Raw genomic sequence first — 21115 nt, 5'->3', positions numbered from 1 at the left:
CATCTGCAAGCCACTTTGAAACCCACCTCCCCTCTAGCTCCATCATTTATGCAGTTCTGACTTTCAGCATTATGTAATATTACTGATTCTTGCTTTATTGAGACGGGGTCTTGCTGATGTGCTTTGGCTTTTCATCTCTGGTGGGGATTTCCCAGAATGGACCTACACCAAATGTAAAAATGAATGCAGATAGAACTCACAATTTTCTATTTATTTTTTGACTACAGTGGTTCTGATTGAAATTACTTTTTCAGTTTGCACTTTGCTGAAAATTGACTAAAAACTAACATGGATGTTCTCTTCATTCAGTGCTTATTAAAATGCATGCACAAGTCCCCTGTTAATGATAAAAATAAGCAAATGAGTTTAGGATTAAAAAAACTGAGAGATTTCTGTTTAGCAACTGGCTGGACTGTTTTCTTTTTTTATTGGCACCATATGAGCAGCCTCTCAGCTCTGCTCAATGAGCCTCACATGAATCATTGCAAGTCCTTGTCTTTCCCCGCTCATCGCTTCTTGTGATTCACATTAGCCAGCATGCAAAGGGAGAACAAACAACAACAACAATGCCAAGATTGCCAATGACGCATGAATTCTCCATACTGACAAACACACGTTATCTAGCCAAGCTGCAGACGATAGAGATGGAGGGGAAAGGAGAGAAAAGCGGGAAGGGTGGAGTGTAATTATCTGTGAAAGGCAGATGCTTCCATCTGCATTTGGGGAGAGTACCAGTGTCTTATAAGTTCTGGTGTGAGTGTGTTTGTGTGTGTCTTGTGTCATCTGCATGTGTGCAGAGCCTTAGCCTTTTGTGCAGACACCCAGCATGTGACTGCTAGTGATCCAGGCCCCTGGAAATATCTTTTTACAGAGCGATGGTATTTGGGGGTGGGGGAGGGATTATCCTGTACAGAGAGTCAGAGGGTGGCAGGGAGGGAGGAGATGGGTGGTAGGGGGGAAGGATGAGACTGAGGTACAGCTGTTGTGTGTGTGAGGCAGCAGGAAGATTGTCTCTGGTAGGGGGTGGCATGGTGAAACGCTTTGGATTGCCAAGCCTGTCATATCACCAAGGCTGTGAAAGTCTGATAAAACTCTCTCTGTCCTCCTTCCTTTTCTTTCTTCTTTCATTTGCCCCCCTCCCCATCCATCTCTTTTTCAGACTCTACTCACCATCCTTTCCTTTTTTCACCTTGGGTTTCACCTTCATTTACCCCAAACTTCCCACACATTTTCTTAGTTTTCTGTCTCTATATACCTTCTTTAATCCAGGTCCTGCTCAGCCAATCACGCTTGCTGATTACAGCGAACATACGCCGAGCTGATTGCCTTTCAGAACAACAAAGGAAATGCAACAAGGCTGTTCCTATTCCCCATCCCTTTCCCATTACCCGCCTGGAGAGGAGATGGCCAACACTCAGAGGGGGGTCTGTAATCAAAATAGATGGAGCTGAGACTGCAATCGGTCATACTTCCAGATCACGCCGACCGCCAGTTTTCCTCGAAGCCTCAGACAATAAACAGTAAGACTGAATGCTTCAAGTCCATCTTTTTGCTTTTCCCAAAAATCCTTTTAACCCCATAGAAGCTGATCTGCTGCCAGATCTTTCAAAGTTTATGCATAAGATGAAAGAAACATCAGATGTGAACAAAAAAGTGAAAAGTCCTCTTCCGTATCTATTGAAGTTCAGGAGTTTCACCTCTTCCAGGCATTCTGTTTTTCTGCGTGAGTAGTTTGAGGCACCCTGCACCAGGTACTCAGCCAGAGGAAAAAATGCTGAACTCTGAAGATTTGATCTATTTCTGAGAGAACATGGGAAGATGAAGCAGAGGGTGAAAAAGAAGTGTCTGAGAGGTTCTTGACAGGATCCTTTTTCTCCCTTGTTATCTCTTCCTCGTGGGTCTGTTTCTGCTGTAAAACTTCATATGAGAGTTATTTAAAATATCCCGAGATGATATAATCTCCAAATTCATCACATATGATCAGAACTATTTTGCTTTACATTTGCATGCAGCAGATATCCTTTAGCATGACTTTTGAACAAGGTTACTGTTGTGTTTGTTTTTTTTAGCTCAAACTATAATCTAAACCCCAAGAAGCAGACAGTTGCCTAAACTTAACTAAAGAAGTTAATGCGTGCTTTGTACAGAACAATTGTTTTGCTCAACCAGTGCATATCAGCTTAAAACTAAATAAAATAAAGTACAATAAAGCTCCACAGTCAAATGAGTGTGGAAACACTAAAGCAGGAGTTTACTATTTCTGAATCTCTTAGAAGCTGACAGCTTTTGGAAAATGCCAATATTTGAAAAGACTATTTACGCTGACAAAGCATAACGTTTCTGTTTTCTAGAATGAGATACTTTTTAACAAAGTTTGTTTCACTTCCTAAACTATTTCAAATACCTTTTACAAATGATATATGTGTTTTGTGGGCAGCATGGTGGTTTGGTGATTAGCACTATTGACTTGCCTAAAGTAAGTCCTGAGTTCGACTCCACCACCTGGTTGGAGCCTTTCTGTGTGGTGTCTGCATTTTCTCCCCATGCCTGCATGGGTTCCGGCTTCTTCCCACAATGTGAGTGAATGGCAACCTGTCTAGGGTGTACTTTGTCTCTCACCCTATAGGTGATAGGGATAGCCCCTGTGCTACCCTGACAAGCAGAATAGGAGCTACATGTGCTTTACAGTATGAGAGTGCCCAGGAGATTTAGTAAGAAGTTCATGCCTTGGTTTGCACTCACTTAAGAGCTATTATATTTCTTATTTTCTATCCCCTGCATATATACTGTTACTGTGGTAGATGCTCATTTAAACGTGGCCCAAAATAATGAGCAGCTTATGTACAAGTAATCCCTGTGAGCCAAAAGATCAGGATTTATACTGCTCTAAATTATGTCAGTGAGAGTGAAAATCCTTAACATGCCCATACACAGAACTAGCTGTGAGAGCAGAAGCCCCTCCCACCTTGTGTTGTTTGCAAAAGGCAGCCAATCAGAGAAAAGTTCTGCCTGACAGTGGGTGATGAGAGAAGCTGCATGAATATCCAGTTTAAGATAAACAATGGTTATTTATGAATCATGCAAAGTAGTTGGAAATAGGGGAAAACTTAAAAAGGAATTATGCACAGAATTAAGTTTACTACATGCCACCAAACTGGTGCTTAACAAATGGGTATAATAATGGGAACCAGTGCTTTCTGTAGGAAATACATTTCATCGAATATAAGTGTTTACTTCAATTACACAACAGAAACGACACAATTATGAACACAATGTGTCAAAAAGTGTCAAATGTGGTCTAATAGTAGCCTGGGCAGCAAACAAACATAAATTAGATTTTATTTATTAATAGTGTGACTTCACAACCCAGATGTTTTCAGAACACACAATAAAGTGTGTCATGCAGGCTGACCTTCGCTGATGTCTGTCCATCTTTTACTCATCAACCCCCAGCTGCTTTTCAAATTAGACTAAAAAAAGGTTCCTGGCAGCCGGCAGTCACTTACCTTTCACCCGCTTATCATCTTATTCATTCACACATGCACTACACCCATGTAAGCCCCCTCCTCTACCAACCCCACCCCTCCTCCTTTATCCTCCCTCCTCCTCACATCCTTAGCCATGCACGCGCCAAAATCTGGGTCAGCCATATCAAACACTAAAGTGTGCGTCTCTGATGTGTGTTTACTGTGTGTGTGGATGTGTATGCGTGGCGTATGAATATTGAGTTTTAATATTGAGTCTGGAGGGGAAGAATTTGGGATTCTACTGTTGTTATTTTATCAGGCGCTGCACTGGGGGGGAATGTGATTAGGAAATGCAGTTTTATCAAAGGGATCTTTGTGTGTGTGCATGCATAAAAAAAGCAAGATGTTTCTGTAATAATGTGTGTGGTGTGTGTTTTAGAGAGAGAGAGAGAGGCAAACTGAAAAGCAAAGCTTGGAGGGGCTGTGTAAATTTGCTCTAATTAAAAGGTTTTTTGGCCGGAGCGTCTGGGCATTGCCACTGGCATACATTCAACACTCATGTTTGTGTGTCTGTGTGTGTGTGTGTGTTTTGGGCCACTTGGCACAAAGCCTGGTACAAGCCATTTGGATTTAGAGATGAGAGAGAGAAGGAGAGCTGATGTTTTCCTGACCCAGGTACAGTTGGGGTCTGAAGTTTACACACAGTCATCATGGGCATGAATGTCATGGTAATTTGGGGTATTTAATGATTTCCTTGAATCATTCTTTTAAAATGGTGGAATGATTATAAGATACACATCTTTAACAAGTTTGAATTTATTGTTGAATATTGGATTTTCTCTAATCTGTACCGTCAAAGTCAAAGTACACATCCAGGTTCAAAACATATACATAGACCCTCACTAATACTTTAATATTTGGTTAAATGTCCCTGAACACGTTTCACCTCAATCTGACACGTTTGGTTGACGTCAATAAGCTTCTGGTATAATTCTGTCTGGATATTTGACTGCTCCTCTTGACAGAATTGGCAGAGTTCATTGAAATTGGTTAGTTTCCTGGCACTTATATTGGTTTAAAGCAAAGTCTACAAATTTTTAGTTCGGATGAGGCTTTTGGTTTTGGAAAAGTCATTCCAGAAGTCTAATACAATAAAGCTAGCCTGCTTTATCCATTCCAAAACAATTTTTGATGCATGATTGGGATCTTTTTCCTGTTGGAACACCCAATCCTGTCTAAGTTCCAACCATCTAGCTGCTGATTTGAGGTGACATTGAGGGATTTGGAGGTAGCTCTTCATTATTCCAGTTGCTTGTGCAATGTACTGCTACCAATTACTCCAAAACAACACAAAACCATGATGCTGCCACCACCATGCTTAACAGCTATTACACTGTTGAAAGATTCACCTTTACTCCTTCAAACATGTAAAACTTCATGCTGGTGTTCCAGCAGTTTTAAGTTGCTTTTCTGGAAAATCCCAATAAATTTACTCTCAACTTGGTAAAAGTTTGGATCTTCATCCAGATCTTGGAAAAGTGGTGGCATAATCGAAAAACTTGTATTCAGTACAGTTGTTTGAGCTGATGATCTTGGAATTTGGACTTGTTTTGAAATGACTCAGAGAGATCTTCCTAACTCGTATAAATGTACAATTCTCCTTCTTAGATCTACACTGAGTTCCTTGGACTTTCCCTTTGTTCTCAATAGTGGTCAGTCGAATGAGTGATGCCAAAAAAACAAAACGCTTTTTATGATAGGGAAGAGATGATGACTAAAAAAATGTTAGTAAGCCTTGTAAAGTTAAAATACATCACTTAAAAGATTTAAGTGAATAGACCATGTGCAGAAAATCCAAAATTAAAAAGTATGCATCCAATTACTGTTTATTTTTTAAAGTATTCAAATTTCTGCTGTATATGCTGATTTATGCTGTATAATCATTCCACCAAAGAAATCATTAAAAGCCCCAAATTACGATGACATTCATGTGCGATGCATGCCAACTTCTGACCACAGCTGTACATGATAAGAGACATGTTACCCTTCCTGTTTAACTCTCTTGCACACAGGTCTTCTAAAGTGGACTTACTGCTTGTCTTTTGTCATATTATGCTGGCAGTATCATGCACACTCAATGTGACTCTAAAGGGGTACGTGATGGAAATTTTATGAGAAAAGAGTCCTGGCGGATCTGCAACAAGAATGTTTTTGTTGCAAATGTTAAAAATTGAAAAAAAAAAAAAACCCTTCAGATAGGAAGGATGGCAGAAAGTCCTGCATCAAAACCTTTGACTGTTATGTCTCAGCAAAAATGCCTAACAGATTGCCTCATAATGTAATTTAAGTTGAAATGAAATTAAGGTATTCGTAACAAACATAAACACAGAAAATTAACAAATGAAAAACAGCAGAGCCACAGCAGATATTTCACTTATGGCTATTTGAGGTAAATTGGATTAAAATGGTGGTTGAGCTCGCTGACCACACACATCCTCCTTAATTCACACCCCTGTCCCCACCCTGCTGCCAGGATCCTTGTTTACACACTGATACGCCCACATTATCAGACATAACATATGTGGGCTTTCTCACAGGCAGCTTGGTCTGACAGTAAGAGGAGTCTGACCTGTCAGAGTGGATTTAACCAACTGTCACTGAAGGAAAGCGGGACAGTCGCGGGGTGCAGGATGTGTAAAATAGCAGGGTGATGGGAGGATTATGGGTGTGTCCCCCCTTCACAAGGTCAGAAGCTCCAGGGCAACAAATAAATCAAATAGTTTTCTGGGTGAATTCAGTGTCATTTGCTGTACATGTGAGTGTTAAACTTGTGTACATAAGGGCGTCTGGAACAAGGGCAAGCTGACAGATGGGGCGAGCAAGTTGTGTCTGGTCAATATCATCATGGTCCAATGAGCCCAAATATTAACTGGGTCCTGAACTGTGGTTTTTCTGGGTTACAAACTGTACAGAAAAAAACCAGATGGTGTTTTTGTAAATGAAGAGGATTTAATGGATGGAGGTAGGGGAGAGGAAAGTGAGTGACTGATAAAAAGGGATACCATAGGAGAAAAAAAATGCTTTTCCAGCATCGTCAGGTGTGTTTGGGCTCCCGCTGGCAGTTTACCACAGCAATGATTGTTAAGTCTGATGTCACCTGGGCAGTAGACCCCAGGGACGCCAGTTTGTTAAAGCGCAGAGGTGAGGGAGGAGGGGAAGATAAAATGAGAGGCTGTGGAGGTGCGGAGGGGAATCAGGGGATGGAGACAGGGTGGTGGTGGGTACAGATGATGCCACAGTTGGTGTGGTGTTGCAGCCAAACGGTGCCCTACGGCGACAGTAATAAACCATCCCGGCTGTTGGTGGCTTTGTTGTCCAAAATGGACGATTAGTCTGATTTGTGTCTAAAGTGTTAAACCCTAAAGACAACACGGAGAGAAGGATACCCAGTTTAGCAGCACAAATCACAAAGTCCCTTACTTCATAAAATAATCTCCGCTTTTCTTTTAGTTTGAATTCAACAGACAGTAATTCACCTGTGAGACAAACAGAAATGAGTAAGATGTGTCAGAGCAGCGAGGGTGCTCAGCTTGTCGCCTCCAAGCAGCAACCTCTGGGGCTGAAAAATGAAGCCAGTGTGGGAGTGCCAAAAAATGCACTTGATGCAGACCGCTCGAGGCTTCAAAAGTAATTCAGGCCCTCATATTAAAATGCCCAACTTCAGAGAGTAAACAAAAAGGTACGGACATGACTTTGGGATCTGTAGTTAATTTTCTCTCTTTGTACAGGTGGTCGGGTTTTTTAAAATGCTTCACTTGACTAAACATTTCAAGGCTGAAAGCTTGCGTGATAGGTAGATGCCAACACAGATGTGACTAACCACTAGCTGCCTGCTAAGCTTTACCTCAGCTAATCTGAGACACATGAATATCTCTCTCTGTGCTTGTTCTGTTGGTGCCTTTTGAAGCAATTTAATACAAAAATTTGGCAAATAATGTCTTTTTTTTTTTTACTGTTAACACTACAACCTTTGGTAAGTGGAATTCTCGTATTTAATTTCTATGCTACTTAGCGCTAACTAGCATGTATCTTCACCTATACAATCAATGCCATCTATCTGCTAACCAGACTGCAGCTAAAAGCATAGTACTCACCCAGCTCCTCTATATGGTTGCTTCAGTATGCAAGTCCACAAATCTTGTATATACAGTCTGTGTTTAAAATATAATGACCAGACAAGTGAAGAGTCTGCAGTAACTCAGTTCAAGCTGCAGTTTATGTGGAACTTGTCAATTAATAATGAGCTTCCTGGTAGGTACTTGCACTTGCATTAATCAATATTTTACTCTGTTTAATGTGCTAGTATTGTTGACAGGGTTCTCTAGTCTCTTTCGGCAGTTCCTCTTTGTTATCTCTATCGAGTATCAAGACTTTCAGGTAGCTGTATTTCAGTAATGTTGAAAAACAAGCAGCCAGAGTTATTGTTCCCAGCCTATCCAGTGTGAAGCAAATGACACCATTAAAGTGAGCTAATGAGTCAACAAACCAGGGAAGAAAAGTTTCTGGCTCACAGGGTATTGTCTGAGCTGGATAAAACTGTAGAATTGTCTCTTTCTTGTGGAAGAATCCAAATCAGTCTGTAAAACAATTTGGCAATTTAAGCAGTAAAAAAAAAGAGTATCTGCAAGCAGAACAAGAAATACATAATGGACATGAAGTCCTGCAGAGGCTTCAAATTGGGCTGAAAATCTGGCTGAGGCATAGAAATAGGTGCAAATGCATGCACATGTATTTGCACGCACAAACACGCAAACACATTGTGATGTATCCAGACAAATTGCACTCTAATCACTGCATCTGCTGTGTTGCTATTTTCACACAAATCCAATGGTGATGCATCCTTTCTTTTTGCCTGCCTTTCTTTCTCTCTTTGAGCACAGCATCCCACTGCCTCTCCAGACTGGCTCGTTCACCCCTTTGGCGCACACACACAAAGACACACATTAAAAAATATAAGCACACATGGATGCACAGGCTCATTTCCCCAGATACACAGAAACCCATCAGTGCATTTTGTAACTCCTCTTCTTACATCCACACACACATACATATCCACACACACACAGTATCATATTTATACATACATGCACATACACAAAATCAGAGGCAGACATGAGGTGCCTAGCAGGGGGTGGTTTTGATTGACCAAGCACTTTATGACTCTTAAATGGCTTTATTGCATTCCTACTTAGCGCACACACCCCCTCCTCCTTCCTCTCTGTCACAGCACAACAGCACAGATACACACACATGCACGCACCATCCTCAGGGGGTCTCTGCGACTGGAAATTAATGAGAGCCATCACTAACTGCGCGCACACACATGTGGTGCCACCCAGATTGCAAACTCCCTCCTACTGTCTGGAATCTATCAAGGTCACTCCACAAAACTAAAGCATGGTTCCTCCCTCTGGATTCTTTATCTCTGCCCCCTATGACCTTGCTTTGGTACTTTTTCTTTAAATTTTGGGAGAGAGCCAGGATTCAATCCTAATGACTTTGTTACTATACATAGCAGGTCGATGCATGGGAGATTGGGTTGATTGATTATAACTGGCAGGACACCAGGAGGCGTGGGGGGGACGCTGGAGTCCTGTCAGCACAATGGAATGAGAACTTCCCTGTTGGGATATTTTGAAGGCTCCTGCTGATCATGTTGTTATCGTTTGACCTCTGTCATGAGTAGCATGATGAATATTAGAAATATTTTGTTTCAGTGATAATTCCCCATCTTTTTGTCATTTCCAGGGTCAAATATGGCTATTTTTTAAAGCCAAAGTATGCACGACACGTTGTGTTGTGTCTGTGCTTGATCCACAAGGTTTAAGCAACAGTAAGAGACTGCAGGATTACTTGTGGTTCCTAACATATAAGTAGAATGGGAGGCAGAGCCTTCAGTTTTCAGGCCCCTCTTCTGTGGAACCAGCTTCCAGTTTGGATTCCAGAGACTGACACTGTCCCTACTTTTAAGATTAAGCTTAAAACCTTCTTCTTGCTAAAAAATGTAGTTAGGGCTGGATCAGGTGACTCCGAATCCTCCCTTAGTTACACTGCAGTAGGTGTAGGCTGCTGAGGGATTCCCATGACGCACCTTTTCCACTCACTATGTGTTGATACACTTCTCTTCCACAGCATGTCTTTTGTCCTGTCTTCCTCACCTTAACTGGTCATGGCAGATGACCCTGGTTCTGCTGGACCCTGGTCTACCTCAAAATATAAAGCACCTTGAGGCGACTGTAATAGTGATTTGGTGCTGTTTAAATAAAATTGAATTGAATTGTTTTTAAACCTGGTCTGTGTAGTGCGTTCTAGTAGTTCAGTCTTTACTGCTATTTAAGTGAGACATCAGCAGCTCCCAGATTACAGAGAGCGAGGTGCAGCAACAGCTTGAAAAGAAAGAAACCTTTGAAACTGGAGAAACACTCTTTACTGTAAAACATCTGATTTACTGTACAGACATCAATCCAGCCTCCTAATATGGACTTTGAAGCTCTTTAAAAGAGGACAGATGGCTCGTGCAAGGTGTCAAGACACTTGCTCCAAAAGACACAAAGTGTTTGACACTTTGGGGTGAGAGCACATCCGATTCGTATACCACGCAACTGTTCATATTGGCTCAAACACGCAGAGTTAAACACTGCATCATGTCATAAGTAGACAACACTTTACACTTGATTGCTGTAACTATTTGCTGGAAAACTTTCTGAGATTTTCTAGTACACTAATCGCATCAGTATTCCTCTCAGGGAAAGTGAAGAAAGATGTTCCTGTTATGGTGAGTGGGAAGATCATCTTTCAGCCTGAAAACTTTGGCTCGAGCCCAGTGTGTTGACAGACATCTCATCCTGCTGATGTGCCCTTTAGCTACTCACTGAAAACTTGCCAGCCAGAATGACTGCTCTGTAGCTGACCTCCCAGTTCTGTGAGCAGAAGGCCAAGTGAAAGGAAAAAATCCCTCCAGTGATCAATGCAGTATTAATTAACAGAGCTGAAATACAGTGTGTGGGCCAGAGTATGAGAATATGTAGCCCTGGAATCTGTTCGAAACTTTGGCTGTTTAATTAATAAACACAGCCTTGTTTACAGTTTAATTCAGCACAGTAGCTGTTCCTGAATATATCACACAGTCATCGTCAGGAAATAGAGCTGGTGACCAGTCGTGGTATAAGAGCTAAACTACTACAGTAACTTTACCAAGGTCTTTTTTTGCCACAAAATTTCAGTTCTTTCATTTCGATTTTTTGCAACTCTAAAACATTTCTTACTGATAGGAACGTCGAGTCCATAAGTCATAACAAAGAGGAGTTTTCATTTCAGCCATTAGCTTTGAGGTAAGATCATGTATCACGTCAATGTCTGCAGGACGGTAAACTCTGCGTGGCCCTTTTATTACTCATGTTGCCGGGATGCGACTCTGTTTGCAGACATAGTTTTGTGACCTGTTTTGTTTCCAGGGACAAAATGCAAGCACCCGTAATATAATCATTAAAGTTTAAAGGGACAGTTCACCCTAAAATCTAATATGGATGATTTTAAAAAAAAATCCTCTAGTACCAATATAACATTTCTCAGTTTTGAACGTATCAGCTGTAGACATGTCACTCACCTGATGGTTCTTAATATATATTTGGAAACTCAGCCGCAATGTCTCTTTTCAGAAATCAGGACTCACTGACTTAAAATTAATCTAAAAACTTGGTGTAAGCAGTTTCATACAGGAACTATTTTCCTTCCGCTGAACAACATCCCGGCACTGTGAAGTAAGAAGCATGCACTGACCCATGTAAACATGCACATGCTAGTGACTGTGACAGGATATGAGCAATATTTTTAGAAACATTTCCAACAAGGACCTGATGACACAGCCAAAGAGAATATGAATATATTTCTGGCAGAGTGACCTCTACATTTCAAAATATTTAAGAGAACAAATATTTCTATGGGCGATATCTCAAAAACTGTGCAAATCTGACGAAAACAATCTAGTTCGGGCCTGGGCTGCTGTGGAGGGCTGCACCAATAAGCTGAACTGGACTGTGCTCACTATTAATGCTATCTTTTTATAAGCTTATTGGTGCGACCCTCCACAACAGTCCCAGTTTCTCATGGTGCGACTCTCAACAGCAGTCCCATCTCATGTGGCCCTTTGGGAAAATTATTTGCCCATCCCTGGTCTAGTTGGATAAATATCACTGCAGGCCAGATAAAAAAAACAACAACTTGACTTTCTAGACTAGACTTTCAGGTAAACTTTCCCTTTAAGGTGAAGGAACGTATTAACCTTATTTTAGGGTGCGCTAATGCTAGAGTAGTATTAAATATATGAGCTTAAGTAGCACTACAGATATCTCTGTTGGTTCACTCAGAAGTCAATTGCTTTTAGTTGTTGTCAAGTTTCTCTTAGATGAACATGATTAAATAAATTGCACTTCATTCATAAACCCTTCGGCTAGATTCTATATTAGGGATTGAGGTGGGAACTTTACTTTACTCTTATACTTCAGCATAGCAATGCATGTCAATAATATATTAATTCAGGAGGAAAGAGTGTTCCAGATGGCACAGGGGGAAACAGAAAAGAGTGTATCTGTGTCCATCTGCCTGCCACCAGGAGTTCTTGTCACCTCAGAGGCGCTCAGAGGTGTAACAACCACTTTTTGTGTGTATTTTCCTGCTCAGCTAGAGTCGCTGTGAACCTTCACCCTGACAGAGCGGCCGGCTGCCAGGCTGATGACCTCCTACCCCAAGGTTTTGCAAATACAGTTAACACTGACCTGGCCTCCCTCCAGCTGCAGCTCTTTAACCCTCTCAAGGCAGGCGTTGCAGATTTGCAACAGTTAAAAGCTAACAACCTGATTACCCCACATACATATTTTATGAGTTTTTTTTAATCAGAAGTACCACTGCAGGTATTCCTTTGTGCATTAGCAACAAAAACTTAATTTGAGCCTGAGAGGGTTAAAAACCACTCACCACATCCCGAAATAAGACAGCCAATAAAGACATTAAAGGAACACAGTGGTTTGTATGCTTTTAGCTAATTAACAACATGTTTCTAGCTAACCGCTTCAGTTTAGAAGGTGCATTAAGAAAATTATCCTGCATATAATATTCGATTATATAAATAAAATACAGAATAACTGTAGCAGTTTCAATAATCAATGGTTATAATGCAATAAAACTTAAAGGGCTCATTCTTGTTGTTGCTGTGTGACCAATGCAATAAAAAATGTAACACCAGTCAAGATGAAAGAGACATATTAGCCTCCATGCTTCCAGCTGTCTTTATAATCTAAAATATCAAAATGGACTACAGAGAAATCATATTCTCAAGGCCGTATTGCTTTATTATGATGACTGAAGGACAGCTATTCAAATAATGTTCAACATTTAGCTTTTTTTAAACTGCTGAACTACCTCTTTCCATCCTATTAAAGCAATTGTTAGATTAGCCTTTTTGTATTTAAGATTCAAGAATTCTAACTTTTTAAAACATCAGTAGTGACTAAATCCAAAATATGCTTTTCATGTCAGTGTTTCATCATGCTTATTTAACTTGGAGGGCTGATTTCACAATATTGTATGTATACTTTCTGTTGAAATCATAAACTTCTCTGATTCAGCAACAAATAAAATTTTGGCTTCTCTTTCCTTCAAGGTCGTCTCCTTGGGCACCTCTGGACTGTTTCCAGTGCTGCTGCTCTATTTATCTCCCTGGAGGTTCTGTTTTGAACACTTGCTGTAATGCATTTGTGATGTGCACTGGATCTCCTTCAGCGTGTCCAAACGCCAACCTTTCTTTTCTTTCTTTCTTTTTGGTGAACAGTGTGCAGGGTGATTAGCTAGACTGCATACATCACAGTTCAGGTGGTTTTACCAAATGTTCTTCCTCAGCACCTCGGGACATAACAGTAAGAACTTGGCATTGACGGTTTTGCCCTGCAGGATGAATTTCATGATGCATAACCCACTGAATGTCCAAAAAAAAAACCCCCAAAAAAGAGATGAATACCCACAATAAGCATGCGACTCATACTCTGCCTTCAGGCATACGGCGTCTTCTATTGAAGACTTCTTTGTAAAATGTGATTATGAATATGTATTTCGGGTCATTTTGACATAGAAGTTGTTGTTCGATATCCATACTGGTTTGATTTATGATAAAATCAAAAAGCACACATGCAAGTGGCCAGAAGGAGATTTAAAAGTAGCAGTTTCTCTGTAGGATGTCCAGATGTGCACAAAGATGGCTTGAAATTGAAATTTTAAACCTGGTTATGTTTTTCTTTTCTTTTTTAGTGGGTAGAGTTCTGAAATTTATGACAAACCTCCTATTACCAAGAAAAAGCTTTTCAAAGTCCATCTGTTCATGATTATTCTAGTTCATTATTCTCTTCACTAACTACATGATGTAAAATTCCTTGCAGTGGATTACCTAGTTACAGAAAATGGGTTATTTGTTATATGTTATTGTGGATAATTGTCTACAACTAATGAAGCTTGACCTTGATAATATGGGTTTAATTATGTCAACAACAAAAAAAACCATTATCCAATCCACCCCCAATAAACCATAGATCACCAATTTGATATGAACACACTCATGCTGAGCTCATATGACTGTGTTCCCTGCAGTCATATCTGAGATTTGTCAAGTCATATCTCGTCTCCGGAATAGAATTAGTATGTAAGAGAGGAGGAAATTCACTTGAAGAGATAAAACTCTGAGAAGAGGCGATCATGAAAATGTCACTTAAAAGTTTTGATTATGAGTGTGCAAGTTTGTAAATGTGTCTGAGGGAGTGTGTGAGCTATAAATGGGCTCATTGGCTTCCCTATTACTCCTAAGGATTGTTCAGTGGAGTGCACTGATTGTCTGATGTCACCTTTTTGTGTCGACCTGCACAAATGTTGCCACGAAACTTGTACACGCACACACACACAGATGTATCACCTTTTTGTTCAAGCACTCAAAATCACATAATTTTGCAAATTGTTTTTCCATATAGGCACATTACTCATGCTGACAGTACATAACTCCATTTTTATATTGTGGGGAGAGACTCACTGTGACAAAATAATTAAATATCACGGCTTGGTTAGGATAAGGTTAGGTTTTGGATAAAGAGAAGGCTTGCCTGGTATCAGTTACGATTAGCTTCATGTTAAGTCTCTAGAAAATTAATGAAAGCCAAAGCAATGTCCTCTGAAGTGACAGAAGCATGACTGCATGTGTGTAGCCTGGTTTAGGGTGCTTCAGAGGACGTTTGCACTCTGCTCATAAATAAAAGCCATGTATTATTCAGGGCTGCTCCTCCAGTTAATGCCCCTTAATGTGCCCAAACAGCCATAATGTACTCTGCTAGCAAAGGTGGCAGAGACCCCCTCACTCACACAAACACACCAGCATGAGCAATCTACCCTTTAATATCACACAACGTCTTTGTCAGTGTTACTCTCGACCTCTTATCTCACTCTCAAAAAATCCTAATTTTCTAAAAGATCCATTTTACTTTTCAAACAAATTGCTCCTGCTCACACAGTCTCGCCATGTTTCCATCAAACTTTGCTTGATTCATCCCTAATTCTCTCCCCTCCTAGCTACCCCTCGCTGTTTCTTTCTGTCTGTCTCTTTGTTTTATAAAAGCACAAATACAGAATACAGTTATGAAAACTCTACCTCTCTTCACAGTTGGGAGGTGCCAGCTTTCCGCCAAATTTTGTCTAAGCAAACTGAGAAGCTCCAGCAGTGAAGCTTCCTAAGTACATAATCTTAATCAGATTTTAGAGGAAATTACACCAGTGTAATTTCCTCCAAACTGTTCCCTGTTTACACAGAGGTAAACAGAAAACAGTGTGAAGTAAAATTAAAAAAGCCTAAAAATCCATAAAATCAGTTTAAGGTGCAGAATTTATCGCTGCTGCTTTGCTCGTCCGCATTTTTATGGACAGTGTTTTATGTTCTAATCACTCTGTAATTGATTTGCCTCTTTACCATCTGTGCTTTTAATTGTTTCGGCAGTTTGTGATCCCGTTTTGTTTTGGTCTCTCTGAAGCACTGTGTGTAAAATCACTTGGGCTTTAAATTTGTCATTTGTTATTATTACTTTTTAAATTTTCTGTCCCTTTTCGGGGGAGCTGTCTTGAATTCTGTGTCTTTCATGTTGATATTGCACTGTTTCCTGAGCAGTTCTGAACAGAATCAGTGGTTTTGTTTGGTCAAAGTGTTGCATGACGTTCACATTGAGCAGCAGAAAGTTAACGTGGTAGTCCTTGACGTTGTTTTTTTATTCATTAATTGCTGTCGTTTGTCATGTACGTTAAAGCTTCTCTAAGCCATGCAGCTGTATTGACAAACCCACAGAGAACCTATAGCCTCCTTCAGGTCTGATGAGCTTTGTAGCAACTTTACTTCACTGCCTTTGCTTTCTGGCCCAAAACTTTGCTGTTTTGATTCATTCTTGCTGTTCTCAAAACAGTGTTATCATTCACAGCAGGCAGCTGTTTTAAACAGAAACACTGCAAGCACCAAACAGTAGGCAAAATTGGTTTCAAGCAACTAGTTTGAGAAAAAAAATGGAAGACTTCAAATAAATGACAGTGCTACTTTGTAACTGTTTAGGAGCGAGGCTGTGATTCCCTCAGGTCAGGATCAGTGGTTTGTTTTAAATATTAAATATTAAAGCAGTTTCTATTTGTTTTAGATGGCTTAGCGAGCTATGTCAAGCTTAAAGTCTGAGTTTTTTCTGTGTCATGAAAGTAGCACTCGTGTTACCGAGCTAAATGATCATGCTAACTTATGCTAAACATATAACCTGAATGGGAGCAGGTTATGTTTGAGGTTTTGTTTTAAAATCGGCTGACAGCGCCATGTTTTCACTGATTCTTTCATTTACAGCATGTTTGAAGTTCATTATACATTCTCTGCTGGGAAATACTTTTGTTGGTAAGCCATACCTTAAATATCGCTATAGCTGAATTTAATGTGCTGCTAAGTTTCTTTTAGTCTGCTGGAAATGCTGCTACTATAACACAGAACACACATTAAGAATACTTTACCAGTCATTATAATTATTTCACTTTGAACTGCCAACAAACTGATGCGATGCTGGGATATGTGCACTTTTTGATGTTTGGATGTTATATATATTATTTTGGATAAACTGTAAACTAAGCTAGTGTATTAGGCTTCATGGTTTTTCTATTTTTAAAAATCTTCTTCAGCACCATGTTGTACCATGGCTGTGAAGGCACAATGCTTATATATTTAGCCAGTTTTATTTAGCCTGTTTTGGAAAAAGAGAAGCTGCTCATTTTGTGTGTGAAATAAAGCCCTTCCTACAAAAACATTATATGGCTCTCCTTCAGTAAAAGTACAACAGTGGCTTCTTCTCTGGGCCCTGCAACAGCTAGTGCACTTGTTTGTTTACACAGGAGGTAATCCGCTTGTTGCACATTGCTTTATTGCTCATAGCTGGTGCTACCGGATATACCAAGCGCTGGTCGCCTAGGTAACCTTCTAATGTATTTGCCACACAGTGATATGTTACTCAAAGGTATCCTTAGTGGTTATTTTGCCAGGCTTGAAGTTGCTGACTAAAGAGGACAGAAGTTAGAAGAACAACACATCTAAACTCATAGAACAACAGTATAGACACTTAATAGTTATAGATTTATAGATTATGAAGCAGCTTTTTATTTTGGTGGTGGGTCAACAGGTGGAAAAGATATTGAGATGTCTGCAGTGTGTGCATCAATGCAGGAGATTTGTTTTGAGAATATAAAATGATGCTGTTAAGTTGATCTATAGTTTGTTTTGTTTTTTACGTCTACATCAGCAGCAGCAGAAGTTTGGGTTCTGTTTAACATCTTAGTGATAAGTGTGTTCCATATTTATCCTTACGCTACTTGTGTATTTGTACTTTGGAATCATTTGTCACAGATTTCTAGGTTTCTGTTAGTCTGACCTTTAATGTTGGCTAAAGTTCACTCGGTGCTCAGACAATCCAGTGCATAAAATCACTCTGACTATGAACAGATGAAGTCCAGAAGTCTTTGTTTACAGTGTTCAACACTGTTACCAAATGTTACCAGAGCAGCCTTTGCTAATGTGAATGTTTCTGCGAATATTGTTATTGTTACCGAGTCGTTTAATGCGATTTCTTTGATTACAAGACGGGACACATTTTGGTGTAACATTAACCTCTCACATGTCACCGATTGCTCAGTTTCTTTTGTGACGTGCAAAACACACCCCCTGACTAAGCACACACACACACACACACACACACACATAGAGACACACACACGGACACACTAGACAATGGGTTCATTCATTCATTTTCCCACTTTGTTCCTTCTTTTTTTCTCTTTTTTTGTCTTATCTTCTTATAAACACAGTGAAGCTCAACAAACCAACACACACACACTAACTCAATCTTTTCACAGACTCTGTGACCTGGATTCACTCCAGTTTGTCTTTTTACAGACTGTTTGACTGTTCAGATGTACCAGAGCAGGAACTATCTTTCCTGGTACCACTTAAACAAATTATTTGGGAGTGGCATGCTCCTGAACAAAAATGACTCCCTTGTTTTAGGCAGTCATGTGTTCACAGTATGCTACAGACATGCAAATAAAATGTGTTAATTGAGCACAGAAAAACACCACTAAGTGGAGGACAAAGGATATTGCACATGTCAATAAAGGTGGCTATTACTAATCAAGTGTTTCATTTTATACGCCATAAATAAAAAGGTTTTCACATTACATTAAGCACGGTACTACAGGAGTTAGCTGTGGCTAAAACTGTCTTATATTTGGCTACAGTTTGGTTGGAGAGCACCACAGATTAAAAGCTCATATGCAGTCATTTTTTTTTCTTCAGCCTTTGTCTTTGATGTGAAATAACAATAGTATAAGGAGAAGAAGCTGTTAACTACATACAAGCCAGGAGGTGGCTTAAGGGCTGACAAATGAAGCTATCGCGGCCTTTACCAAATCCTTCACTTCCTTAAATGCTCAGCTACTGTGAAAGCTAATTAAACCTGCATTCTTTCAGGTGGCCAGCAGGGGGCACCTACTGTAACTACAAAAAGAAATCTGAGTACAAAAAAGTGTATGAGAAAACAACCCTTCAGCTCACTCCACTATTTAAACATAATATACAATTTGTAAAAGATAGTAACCAATAATGGTAAACCAGGGTATAATTGGGGGTGGGCCTATCTTGTGGTTGATAAATAATTGTCGCTGTTAGCTTTCAGGGATTTGAGTGAGCATCACCCAGCATTTTGTCAGTCTGATCCACCAATCCCTCAAAATATTCAAGTTAAAAACATTAAGATGCAGACAGTCATCAATATAAGACTTCAAGATGAGATTTTTACATTTATCATTTGCTAATGATAGTGCTGAAAATTGCCAGTTTACAGGTGGTGCAAAAGTGATTTTGGCCTCATTTATTTGACTCATCAACTTAAATTCGATTAAAGCTGAAATATTCCTTTCCCTTTCGTTATTACAGGCATGGCTACTCCTGACTGACAGACACCAACACATGCCACTATTTCTTAGGCATCCGTTTGGGTAACTCAATGGACATCATGGTCATGTTTGTGATGTTGGTGGCTTTCTGGAGCATTTTAAAGGAATTATCTGATAAATAATTTGGTCTGAACTTTGATTATTTGTACTAACAGCCTGCCCTAGAAGTATATATTCTGGTACTGGTGAGTGAAATTCAAAAATATATCATTTCAAATATACCACATTTTGCACAAATTAGGGAACAACTCTGTAACCATGCTTGCTGCTGTTAGCTGATAAACATTTAAATATGGTCTTAAAAAAGACATAGTAAAATTAGAGGCTTCAAAACTGGACTGCACAAACTTTTAACTTCTTTAACTTAAAGATATGACACTGTGTCCTGGCACTGCAGAACTTATGATACTTGAGCCTAGTTTCCGTGTTAATCTGTAACCTTAGTAAGCGCAAGTTATAAAGAGACGTTCTTCTCTGAGACACACGACTGCTGTCAAACTCTATGGAAAGGATCTTTGAGATACTGTTTTATTAGATTTTTACTTCCTCTGAAGTTTGTTCTTACTCTAAATTAGTACAGAAAACATGTTTCAAACACACAAAATTATACCCTTGAGATCATTTATGCAGCTGTTTTTCTATAAATGCACAACATAAAAGTTCACTGCAGTTTAATTCTGCAGTTTTACCGCCCTTTCCCGCAGGTAAAGAACAAATAAAAAAGTCTTTCATAAAAAGATCATAAACTTAAAAACGAGACATGAGGTCACGTGAGCCTGCTGGTACAGAGTCAGGTGCACAGTGTGTATTTTTATTCACACTATGTGCATGTTACACTCAACATTTTCTGTGCTGTGTATGTGAGTCGGTTTTTCAGTTTCAATATGAAAACTAGTTCTACGTAAAAAGGGAAAGATTAAAAAAAAGTGGTCTTACCTGAGTGAAGTTTTATCTAAATTTGTTCCTGTTTTTCTCTCAGGATATTTTCTCTTCTTCTTTTACTTCTTGTCTTCCTTTCTCTGGTGTTGTTTTCTTCTTTCCTTCCTTTCCTTTTTCCTTCAGCTCCGCGGCCGTCACTGAGAAGGTGTGCGTGGAGGCGTCTGAGCTTGTGTGTGCGTGCCGCGGCAAAGTGTGTCGGTGTGTGTGTTTCTGGAGGCTGGTAAGAGAGCGACTCTGCTTTGTGCTGCCGATCTCGGTGAGTGTGTTGCTGCAACTGACTGAGTGACTGCGAGAGTGAGAGAGAGAGGGAGGGAGTGTGTGTCTGTGAGTGTGTGTGAGAGAGAGAGATAGAGGGAGAGAGGGAGATTAGTTCATACACAAGCACATCTCCGCCTTTAGGGAAACACCCCTCTCCTTCTCTTTCTTGCTTCTCTTTTCTTCTTTTCTTTATTGCTTTCACATCAGGTCTGCTCTTTCATCTGATTACGCTGAAGGGCTCATGATGGAGCAAAACATTTCCAGTCCTCCTCTTCCATCTCCCTCCTTTCAGCACCCATTCGACCGGAGCAGATCCTCCTGCTTGATTCTGGATTTTTAACCTTCTCTTTTGTTGTCCTCCCTCCTCATATCCCCCCCTTTCAGTTTGCCGTTGCAAGTCCCCCGAATCATAAATAAGTTACAGAGCAGACACGAAACAGCACAAAAGCAACAAAACAACTCAAAAATCTCTGACTGGCTTCTCTTTGTGAGCTTCTGTATTTTGTTTGACTTCATATCAGTGAAAATATTTAATGGTTTAGCATTTGCCATCTATTTTCTGCCTTTGAATATGCAAAGACATTTAATTGAATAGCGAAGCAGTAGGTGGAAAGAGAAAGGAAGCTTTTCGCTTTTCAAATCATTTCAGGGACATGCTGCTTATTAGTTGCTGTGGAGAGCGACTAACAGAGCAAATCTAAAGTTTTTTGGTTCATGTTGTGATGTTGAGTCAGAGAATCAGCCGTTAAACAATAACACAGTTGCAAACAGTTAAATATTAATACAAAAAATAATTCCTTTTAAACCTTATTTCCATAAAACAAGTGCAAAAATCCATTATTGTA

At 39.9% G+C, this 21115-nt stretch overlaps 1 protein-coding gene across 1 annotated transcript in view; it reads right to left on the bottom strand.

Moving 5' to 3' along the window:
* Positions 1–20355, bottom strand: part of hs3st1l2 (heparan sulfate (glucosamine) 3-O-sulfotransferase 1-like 2) — a 29780-nt gene extending 9425 nt beyond the window's left edge. Inside the window, exon 1 of the mRNA XM_004555780.5 lies at positions 20010–20355. The gene's annotated coding sequence lies outside the window, so the exon portion shown is untranslated. The remainder of the gene's footprint in view (positions 1–20009) is intronic.
* Between the last annotated feature and the right edge of the window lie 760 nt (positions 20356–21115).

Source organism: Maylandia zebra, linkage group LG12 (genome assembly GCF_041146795.1).
Source record: "Maylandia zebra isolate NMK-2024a linkage group LG12, Mzebra_GT3a, whole genome shotgun sequence".
Taxonomy (NCBI): Eukaryota; Metazoa; Chordata; class Actinopteri; order Cichliformes; family Cichlidae; genus Maylandia; species Maylandia zebra.
This window is presented reverse-complemented; position numbering and strand designations above follow the sequence as displayed.